The sequence below is a fragment of the Cyprinodon tularosa genome, unplaced genomic scaffold, assembly GCF_016077235.1.
Source record: "Cyprinodon tularosa strain WSP-4 unplaced genomic scaffold, ASM1607723v1 ctg581, whole genome shotgun sequence".
Lineage (NCBI taxonomy): Eukaryota > Metazoa > Chordata > Actinopteri > Cyprinodontiformes > Cyprinodontidae > Cyprinodon > Cyprinodon tularosa.
In genome coordinates, this window is record NW_024039320.1 from 589,924 (window position 1) to 601,150 (window position 11,227).

At 39.0% G+C, this 11,227-nt stretch overlaps 5 non-coding genes across 5 annotated transcripts; all 5 read right to left on the bottom strand.

The window, feature by feature from the left end:
- Positions 1 to 2: 2 nt before the first annotated feature.
- trnal-cag lies at positions 3 to 85 on the bottom strand. The gene has a single exon. It is a non-coding gene; the product is annotated as a tRNA-Leu (tRNA).
- A 1,382-nt stretch (positions 86 to 1,467) lies between these two features.
- On the bottom strand, positions 1,468 to 1,550 carry trnal-aag. The gene has a single exon. It is a non-coding gene; the product is annotated as a tRNA-Leu (tRNA).
- Positions 1,551 to 2,932: 1,382 nt separating this feature from the next.
- trnal-cag lies at positions 2,933 to 3,015 on the bottom strand. The gene has a single exon. It is a non-coding gene; the product is annotated as a tRNA-Leu (tRNA).
- Positions 3,016 to 4,397: 1,382 nt separating this feature from the next.
- trnal-cag lies at positions 4,398 to 4,480 on the bottom strand. Its single transcript has one exon. It is a non-coding gene; the product is annotated as a tRNA-Leu (tRNA).
- Positions 4,481 to 5,862: 1,382 nt separating this feature from the next.
- On the bottom strand, positions 5,863 to 5,945 carry trnal-cag. Its single transcript has one exon. It is a non-coding gene; the product is annotated as a tRNA-Leu (tRNA).
- Between the last annotated feature and the right edge of the window lie 5,282 nt (positions 5,946 to 11,227).

Here is an 11,227-nt window from a genome sequence, read left to right on the forward strand (position 1 = left end):
CATGTCAGAAGTGGGATTCGAACCCACGCCTCCATTGGAGACTGCGACCTGAACGCAGCGCCTTGGACCGCTCGGCCATCCTGACTTCCTGCTGCATATTGGAGATGGATTTTGGAAGACTTTAAATAAGCTGAGAGAGCAGGTGGGCATGATGAGGGCTTTGTCAAAGACCGTTAGAGCTCCCACAACATGCCTATGAGAACCCACCCTGGATCACAATTAACATAAGGTCAAGATAATTCCACCTTGGGAGCTCAAAGAGAAGAGGTGGTTGTGGCTTGATTCCCAAGTTTACTCATCTATCCTCAGAGACCCGGATACCCACAACTAAATATGGAATTTGGCTTTGGAGCTTCAAAAAAGCAAACAAATTGAAGGCTGTACATTTGTAACTTAAGAATAGCTACTAAGGAAAATGAAACAGTTTGTCATAAAACCCTTTGTCTTAATGGGGAAACTACAATGAATCACTTTCCAAGGAACGGCTGCAAAAACACAGAAACAACTCTTCAAAAGTCCTTTACGGTCATCCAGGAAGAAGCAGGGCTGCTGGGTTAAAGAATGGAAAATGTAAACTTGAGCTGCTGTGGAAGGGGAAGAGGCACATGGATTATACTTGTAGAGGTGCTTAACAATTGATTCATCTTGTAAAAATTCTTTGCGAGAACCTTTCCTGTATCATAAGGACGAAGGGTCTATAAAATGGAAATTGGGTTTTCAGGGGATAGGGGTCCTTGTACCCTACATACTCAAGCTCCGGAACCCCAAAAAAGATACACATCTAGTCCAGAAGCCCAATTAGATAAACTTTTGACTCACAAGGAGAAAAGATCATTAAAATTGACCCTGGTGGTATTTGGAGTTAGGGATGTGTACATTTATTCTCAGGGTACTATCAGTTTCCATTGGACCCATGCACCCACACTTACTGTAAGCCTAGAAATTGTGGTAGAGGTTTTGGGGAAGATTGGAAGTTTTGAGCCCTGGTATGCTGAGCACTCACCCAATGAAGTACATGGCTTACCTAAGAGATGTTTGATATTGAATAGTAGGAAAAAGAACAATCATTTATTTTTTTACAGAGCAAGTCAAGCCTGGTTAAAGAGAGGATTATGTTTTATATTCAAAAACATCCATTTTGAGTGTGTGTCGAGGTGTAGTTTTGTATATGTAAATTATTGCAAGTGCAATTGAATCATTTTAGTGTTGGAAATCTTTGATTTGCTGGAAGTCCTGATTAGATACTCACCTGTACTACCAGTGATGAGCTACAATAAATGGAATCTATAGCCATCTGACTATTTGGGTCCTATCTATATGGCTTGAACAAGAGTGCATTGATATGTTTTACAGTGCTTCACCACATCAGTAACAGGATTTAAATCCACACGTTAATGGGCAACTGCTTTCTAGCACACAAATGGCAACCTATTGGTAGAAGACAAGTACAAGTAAGCAGAAAAGACATGTCAGAAGTGGGATTCGAACCCACGCCTCCATTGGAGACTGCGACCTTAACGCAGCGCCTTGGACCGCTCGGCCATCCTGACTTCCTGCTGCATATTGGAGATGGATTTTGGAAGACTTTAAATAAGCTGAGAGAGCAGGTGGGCATGATGAGGGCTTTGTCAAAGACCGTTAGAGCTCCCACAACATGCCTATGAGAACCCACCCTGGATCACAATTAACATAAGGTCAAGATAATTCCACCTTGGGAGCTCAAAGAGAAGAGGTGGTTGTGGCTTGATTCCCAAGTTTACTCATCTATCCTCAGAGACCCGGATACCCACAACTAAATATGGAATTTGGCTTTGGAGCTTCAAAAAAGCAAACAAATTGAAGGCTGTACATTTGTAACTTAAGAATAGCTACTAAGGAAAATGAAACAGTTTGTCATAAAACCCTTTGTCTTAATGGGGAAACTACAATGAATCACTTTCCAAGGAACGGCTGCAAAAACACAGAAACAACTCTTCAAAAGTCCTTTACGGTCATCCAGGAAGAAGCAGGGCTGCTGGGTTAAAGAATGGAAAATGTAAACTTGAGCTGCTGTGGAAGGGGAAGAGGCACATGGATTATACTTGTAGAGGTGCTTAACAATTGATTCATCTTGTAAAAATTCTTTGCGAGAACCTTTCCTGTATCATAAGGACGAAGGGTCTATAAAATGGAAATTGGGTTTTCAGGGGATAGGGGTCCTTGTACCCTACATACTCAAGCTCCGGAACCCCAAAAAAGATACACATCTAGTCCAGAAGCCCAATTAGATAAACTTTTGACTCACAAGGAGAAAAGATCATTAAAATTGACCCTGGTGGTATTTGGAGTTAGGGATGTGTACATTTATTCTCAGGGTACTATCAGTTTCCATTGGACCCATTCACCCACACTTACTGTAAGCCTAGAAATTGTGGTAGAGGTTTTGGGGAAGATTGGAAGTTTTGAGCCCTGGTATGCTGAGCACTCACCCAATGAAGTACATGGCTTACCTAAGAGATGTTTGATATTGAATAGTAGGAAAAAGAACAATCATTTATTTTTTTACAGAGCAAGTCAAGCCTGGTTAAAGAGAGGATTATGTTTTATATTCAAAAACATCCATTTTGAGTGTGTGTCGAGGTGTAGTTTTGTATATGTAAATTATTGCAAGTGCAATTGAATCATTTTAGTGTTGGAAATCTTTGATTTGCTGGAAGTCCTGATTAGATACTCACCTGTACTACCAGTGATGAGCTACAATAAATGGAATCTATAGCCATCTGACTATTTGGGTCCTATCTATATGGCTTGAACAAGAGTGCATTGATATGTTTTACAGTGCTTCACCACATCAGTAACAGGATTTAAATCCACACGTTAATGGGCAACTGCTTTCTAGCACACAAATGGCAACCTATTGGTAGAAGACAAGTACAAGTAAGCAGAAAAGACATGTCAGAAGTGGGATTCGAACCCACGCCTCCATTGGAGACTGCGACCTGAACGCAGCGCCTTGGACCGCTCGGCCATCCTGACTTCCTGCTGCATATTGGAGATGGATTTTGGAAGACTTTAAATAAGCTGAGAGAGCAGGTGGGCATGATGAGGGCTTTGTCAAAGACCGTTAGAGCTCCCACAACATGCCTATGAGAACCCACCCTGGATCACAATTAACATAAGGTCAAGATAATTCCACCTTGGGAGCTCAAAGAGAAGAGGTGGTTGTGGCTTGATTCCCAAGTTTACTCATCTATCCTCAGAGACCCGGATACCCACAACTAAATATGGAATTTGGCTTTGGAGCTTCAAAAAAGCAAACAAATTGAAGGCTGTACATTTGTAACTTAAGAATAGCTACTAAGGAAAATGAAACAGTTTGTCATAAAACCCTTTGTCTTAATGGGGAAACTACAATGAATCACTTTCCAAGGAACGGCTGCAAAAACACAGAAACAACTCTTCAAAAGTCCTTTACGGTCATCCAGGAAGAAGCAGGGCTGCTGGGTTAAAGAATGGAAAATGTAAACTTGAGCTGCTGTGGAAGGGGAAGAGGCACATGGATTATACTTGTAGAGGTGCTTAACAATTGATTCATCTTGTAAAAATTCTTTGCGAGAACCTTTCCTGTATCATAAGGACGAAGGGTCTATAAAATGGAAATTGGGTTTTCAGGGGATAGGGGTCCTTGTACCCTACATACTCAAGCTCCGGAACCCCAAAAAAGATACACATCTAGTCCAGAAGCCCAATTAGATAAACTTTTGACTCACAAGGAGAAAAGATCATTAAAATTGACCCTGGTGGTATTTGGAGTTAGGGATGTGTACATTTATTCTCAGGGTACTATCAGTTTCCATTGGACCCATTCACCCACACTTACTGTAAGCCTAGAAATTGTGGTAGAGGTTTTGGGGAAGATTGGAAGTTTTGAGCCCTGGTATGCTGAGCACTCACCCAATGAAGTACATGGCTTACCTAAGAGATGTTTGATATTGAATAGTAGGAAAAAGAACAATCATTTATTTTTTTACAGAGCAAGTCAAGCCTGGTTAAAGAGAGGATTATGTTTTATATTCAAAAACATCCATTTTGAGTGTGTGTCGAGGTGTAGTTTTGTATATGTAAATTATTGCAAGTGCAATTGAATCATTTTAGTGTTGGAAATCTTTGATTTGCTGGAAGTCCTGATTAGATACTCACCTGTACTACCAGTGATGAGCTACAATAAATGGAATCTATAGCCATCTGACTATTTGGGTCCTATCTATATGGCTTGAACAAGAGTGCATTGATATGTTTTACAGTGCTTCACCACATCAGTAACAGGATTTAAATCCACACGTTAATGGGCAACTGCTTTCTAGCACACAAATGGCAACCTATTGGTAGAAGACAAGTACAAGTAAGCAGAAAAGACATGTCAGAAGTGGGATTCGAACCCACGCCTCCATTGGAGACTGCGACCTGAACGCAGCGCCTTGGACCGCTCGGCCATCCTGACTTCCTGCTGCATATTGGAGATGGATTTTGGAAGACTTTAAATAAGCTGAGAGAGCAGGTGGGCATGATGAGGGCTTTGTCAAAGACCGTTAGAGCTCCCACAACATGCCTATGAGAACCCACCCTGGATCACAATTAACATAAGGTCAAGATAATTCCACCTTGGGAGCTCAAAGAGAAGAGGTGGTTGTGGCTTGATTCCCAAGTTTACTCATCTATCCTCAGAGACCCGGATACCCACAACTAAATATGGAATTTGGCTTTGGAGCTTCAAAAAAGCAAACAAATTGAAGGCTGTACATTTGTAACTTAAGAATAGCTACTAAGGAAAATGAAACAGTTTGTCATAAAACCCTTTGTCTTAATGGGGAAACTACAATGAATCACTTTCCAAGGAACGGCTGCAAAAACACAGAAACAACTCTTCAAAAGTCCTTTACGGTCATCCAGGAAGAAGCAGGGCTGCTGGGTTAAAGAATGGAAAATGTAAACTTGAGCTGCTGTGGAAGGGGAAGAGGCACATGGATTATACTTGTAGAGGTGCTTAACAATTGATTCATCTTGTAAAAATTCTTTGCGAGAACCTTTCCTGTATCATAAGGACGAAGGGTCTATAAAATGGAAATTGGGTTTTCAGGGGATAGGGGTCCTTGTACCCTACATACTCAAGCTCCGGAACCCCAAAAAAGATACACATCTAGTCCAGAAGCCCAATTAGATAAACTTTTGACTCACAAGGAGAAAAGATCATTAAAATTGACCCTGGTGGTATTTGGAGTTAGGGATGTGTACATTTATTCTCAGGGTACTATCAGTTTCCATTGGACCCATTCACCCACACTTACTGTAAGCCTAGAAATTGTGGTAGAGGTTTTGGGGAAGATTGGAAGTTTTGAGCCCTGGTATGCTGAGCACTCACCCAATGAAGTACATGGCTTACCTAAGAGATGTTTGATATTGAATAGTAGGAAAAAGAACAATCATTTATTTTTTTACAGAGCAAGTCAAGCCTGGTTAAAGAGAGGATTATGTTTTATATTCAAAAACATCCATTTTGAGTGTGTGTCGAGGTGTAGTTTTGTATATGTAAATTATTGCAAGTGCAATTGAATCATTTTAGTGTTGGAAATCTTTGATTTGCTGGAAGTCCTGATTAGATACTCACCTGTACTACCAGTGATGAGCTACAATAAATGGAATCTATAGCCATCTGACTATTTGGGTCCTATCTATATGGCTTGAACAAGAGTGCATTGATATGTTTTACAGTGCTTCACCACATCAGTAACAGGATTTAAATCCACACGTTAATGGGCAACTGCTTTCTAGCACACAAATGGCAACCTATTGGTAGAAGACAAGTACAAGTAAGCAGAAAAGACATGTCAGAAGTGGGATTCGAACCCACGCCTCCATTGGAGACTGCGACCTGAACGCAGCGCCTTGGACCGCTCGGCCATCCTGACTTCCTGCTGCATATTGGAGATGGATTTTGGAAGACTTTAAATAAGCTGAGAGAGCAGGTGGGCATGATGAGGGCTTTGTCAAAGACCGTTAGAGCTCCCACAACATGCCTATGAGAACCCACCCTGGATCACAATTAACATAAGGTCAAGATAATTCCACCTTGGGAGCTCAAAGAGAAGAGGTGGTTGTGGCTTGATTCCCAAGTTTACTCATCTATCCTCAGAGACCCGGATACCCACAACTAAATATGGAATTTGGCTTTGGAGCTTCAAAAAAGCAAACAAATTGAAGGCTGTACATTTGTAACTTAAGAATAGCTACTAAGGAAAATGAAACAGTTTGTCATAAAACCCTTTGTCTTAATGGGGAAACTACAATGAATCACTTTCCAAGGAACGGCTGCAAAAACACAGAAACAACTCTTCAAAAGTCCTTTACGGTCATCCAGGAAGAAGCAGGGCTGCTGGGTTAAAGAATGGAAAATGTAAACTTGAGCTGCTGTGGAAGGGGAAGAGGCACATGGATTATACTTGTAGAGGTGCTTAACAATTGATTCATCTTGTAAAAATTCTTTGCGAGAACCTTTCCTGTATCATAAGGACGAAGGGTCTATAAGGGCACATTTTGTTTAAAGAGAACAGCAGTATTTCTTGCTACATTAATACAAATCTTATAAGCACTACACACACTAGATACTGTTTATAAATGTTTAAAGCATCACTGGCTTTGACAAATGTGAAGTTAATTTTTTATTTTTTTTTACAATGGTTTGCATTTTACTTACCAGGGACTTTTTAACCAAATATAGTCTAAACATGTCTGTTGTGGATTTATCCTGTTTTTACATACTCTTTTGAAGAAAGTTCAAAAGAGTTTTGAAGAAAATTCTGAGGAATTGTGCAGAGGTAAACAGAGGTAAAACACACTCTTTTTTTTTATCTTATATGCTCTGTCTGTATCATGCAAAAATAATACATACAAGGGATGAAAAATAATTGTATTGTATTTACATGTGCACTGAAACTATAAGAGAAATTGACACTGAGCATTTGAAATACACACTATACAAGTTGTACTTCTAGGCTGTAGTTACTCTGTCTAGCCCATTTCATGTATTTTATCTAGGTCTGAAACAATTAATCGCTTTGATCTATTACTTAAATAATCATAATTGATAAAAGTAATTGATTAATCATTAACTGGAGTATAGGGCCACTAAAATGTGCCTTTAGCCGACAGAGTAACCCACTTAGAGCAGGAATTATAACAAGATTGTAAAAAAAAATATGTAAACATTTTGCATTTAAGATTTAAAAAAATAAATAAAAGTTTTTGTCTTTTAATATTCTCCATCCTGAACTCCCCAAGAGGAAAAGTTTCTGTGCATTTAGTAAAAAAATATCTTTAAGGAACCTTTGGCTAAAAATAATCAACAGATTAATCAATTTGCAAAATAATCATTAGAGACATTTCTAATTTTATGGTAACATTACAAACACATTTCTTCCATAATACAGCACTGAAGGGCCAGCTGCTTCACCATAGGGCTCCCCTACATCATTCGTTCTGTGTTTCCCACAATCATATAATGTTTCTATTATACAAGTGTGTTTTTAATAGTAAAGGATTAAATATAACACAACCTTTAATCATCATCCTATATTGCTTACTTTCTGACTGTTTACATAGCTCCTTATGCAACAACGCTTTATTGTAAATTATAAACATGTTGTTCACATCAAGTTATTGGTAGGGACAAGTAGGTCGATCCAAAGTTTTGGTAGGGACATGTCCCTATGGTCCCTATCCAAACCTACGCCCACGGGACGACCCAGGACACACTGGAGTTACTATGTTTGTCTGCTGCCCTGGGAGCACCTAGGGACTCCCAGAGTAGAGTTGGAGGAGGTGTGTGTGGAGAGGGAGTCTGGGAGGCTCTACTGAGATTGCTGCCCCTCCAACCCGGGTACAAGGATGAATTAACATACAGTACGGTCAATTTGAACCCAGATCGAGTTCATGGGACACACAGATAAGCATAGGTCAAGGGACATGCACAGGGTCAGGAAAAACAGGTCAAAAATAGGCAGGGAGACAAAAATGAATGCTGGACTAACTCACCAAATGGCTTGAGTAATCCAGCCCTGTTTTATGATCCTAGGACAGGTTGTATAGCGACTGGTGTAGTTGGATCTGATGAGAGTTAATAAGAATCAGGGTGGCGCTTGACAGGTGTGTAGAATAAGGGATAAAACCAGCATCAGTGTCGAGATCATGAAACAACATAATTTCATATCATTGTTGAACAGTTTTAATTCAATGTCTGTTACATCAGGGAACCAAGCATTGTCAAAGAAAAAGTACAAAAACCCACATTTCACAGGTTTCTGCAGGTTGTGAAGGTCACATTTTAAATGGTCTATATTTAAGATAAGATCGTATAGTGAGTGAGAAATCAAAAGACATTATCAGAACAGATACAATTCCAATGGCTGTCATAGTATGTTGCTCGTTAATTTTCTCCATACATCATAGGTCTCATAGCAGTAACTTCAGATAATCAAAATGGCAGACAGCCAGCTTGTCAAAACCTTGGAGCAGCTTCTCTCTTGGCTTGGCATTTTTACTCATATGCATTATCACTAAGTGCTTTTTGTTGTGTGACAAGGCAAAGCTAAGGCCCATTTTTAGCCTGCTGAGAGAGCAGTTACTGGAATCTATGCTAGATCACAGTTGTGACAAGACCATTTTAGTCTGCATTTAAGTGGTACATGTCAGCAACACCAACAATCACTTCCCTGTTAAAAAATATTAAAGAAAAACAGACAGAAAAATATATGCAATCAAGACAGTAAAATGATCCATTCATTCAGGTATAATAATGAAGAAAACAATATTTCAGTTTCATAGAGATAACCTGTTACACAAAGGTATTTATGAGATGTGATGCTGGATTGACATAGTTCAAATGTTTAGACTTATTCTTTTTAAATGTGAGGAAAAACAAAATTCTAAGTAAAGTTGTTGCTTATTATTGATACAGCCTATTAGGTTAGTGGTTTTCAAACTCTGTCTTCCAACTGGCTCCCACTCTTTCAAAGAATACACTTTAAAATACTCCCATTAGCCTATAAAGTATTGAATGACTTAGCTGCAAAATGTATTAAAGACTTGTTAACATTGTGTCTACCACCTAAACATTTCAAGCCTTCTAGCTCTAATTTACTTTGCATACCTAGAACCAGAGCCAGACATGGTGAAGTGGCATTTGGGTCTGTTGATCAAGATCTAGAAAGCTGTGAAAGCTGTGAAATCCAGAACGCTGTGAAATCCCTAAATTCCCCAGTTGCTTTAAATCAAGATTAAAAACACATTTGGTTAGAGTGGCCTATGACTGCACAATCTAAACATCATTATTCCAGTTTTCAGTCTCTCGTTCTATTTTTCCCACTCATTGTGTCTTATTTTAATCAATCATATATATTTTTTTTAAATATATAATCCATTTTAGTGACTTACAGTATATGTCACTTTAATTCTCTCTACCTATTTTCATATTTACCTTTACCTGCCTCTATGCCACTGCAATGTTATTTTCTTTTTCTCGTGTATAGTAATTTGAATTGTCTTGCCAGTCAGATATGCTATTTCAACACATTTGCCTTACCTTGCCTTGTCAAACAACTTGTTCACCCTCCAACACCACCAGTCCACACAAGCCAACACATTGGATCCTGCATTCATCTCTCTGTTGCCAACACCTGATCACATTCATTTATTCATTGAAGATCTCCATTCATGAAATTAGAATTTTAACAATACACTTGTCAAACATTTATCCTGGTCTCCTGGAATATGTCTCTGATGTGGGTCAAATATATGACAACGTCTCTTGTAATCAGGAGCTAAGAACTTGATTGAGATTAACACATTTGAATATATATGTATACATTTTTATAAATGCAACCTTTGCAGTTTTGATTCTTAATTTTAATAGAGTATTATACTATTTTCATTTTTTGTTTATGTGTGTGTTGATGTTACACTGTTAGCCAAAACAGAAAAAATTATTAGAAAAATATGAGTTACAAAACAGGTTAGAAAATACTGGGATATAACAACATTACTAAGGCTTTTTTTTATTAACCAAACACCCCAACAATTTTTAATGTAACAGAGAAAATAAATGTTTTTATGAACACTACTTTGCATTCTGTGCACAACTTTGTGCAGTTGCTACTAATGTCTTGCATATCTGAGACCAGTCTATCTGCTATGTGTAGATTCATCCGATGCCATTGAGTAATGATGTTTCACAATGGCTGTAGCCACAGCTACCTGCTCCCCTTGGATGGGTTGTTCTGGAACAAACTTTGTTGTGCTTTGTAGAATGACAATTGTGATTCCTTGTTTTGTGCTCAGTGGAATAAGTCATGTGCAGCAATGAGCCTCAGATAAAATGTCATGCTGGATTATTTAAGTCCAGTTGTGTCTTTATTGATTGATCCTAATGCCCTTGAGGAAAGCAGGCTGTTGGTGGTGTGATGGGCACAGTGAGTCATTAACACAGTGACAGAATGTCAATGAGCCATAAATGTTTACATAGAAAAAAAAAACTCTGGTAGTGCTTACAATTGTGCTTACAATTGTTTCAAATCAAATAAACGTAAAGCTGAATTGAAAAACGGGCTGCAGTAGGCAGTACTGTTGCTTTGCAGCAAGAAGATTCTTGCTTCGATTTCTGCCCTGGGGTCTTTCTGCATTGAGTTTGCATTTTCTCCCTGTGCATGTGTGGGTTCTCTCTGGGTATTCTGGCTTCCTCCCACAGTCAAAAACGAGACTGTTATGCATTAGGTGGTGCTGGAAAAATTTAAACAGCCACTGAAGTCACCAATCCAAGCTATGCTGTGGGATGTTTCATGCTGAAAGATCTTTCTTTGTAGTTGTTGGAGAATTTATAAGTTTATTGACTTTGCAAACAAATGTCAGGTCCTCTTTCTCAAAAAAATGTACTATTCTGGTTTGGCTATGATGTATTAATGATGAGGGCAGCTATCAGCCCCTGCTGCTACCCCATCTGGCCTCTCAATGTAACTCTTGACCACAGCTGCTATGTATACTGGTACCCAATCACCTCTGCCCAGGGTTTTCATAACATCCATGGCAACCAATTTGTCAGATGGCCAACCAGCCCACCATTGGAGTCCAATGAGCCACTCCACATATGCTGGCTTAATTGTTTTTGGTCACTTTTGTCTTAGAAATCTACATCAATGCTTAT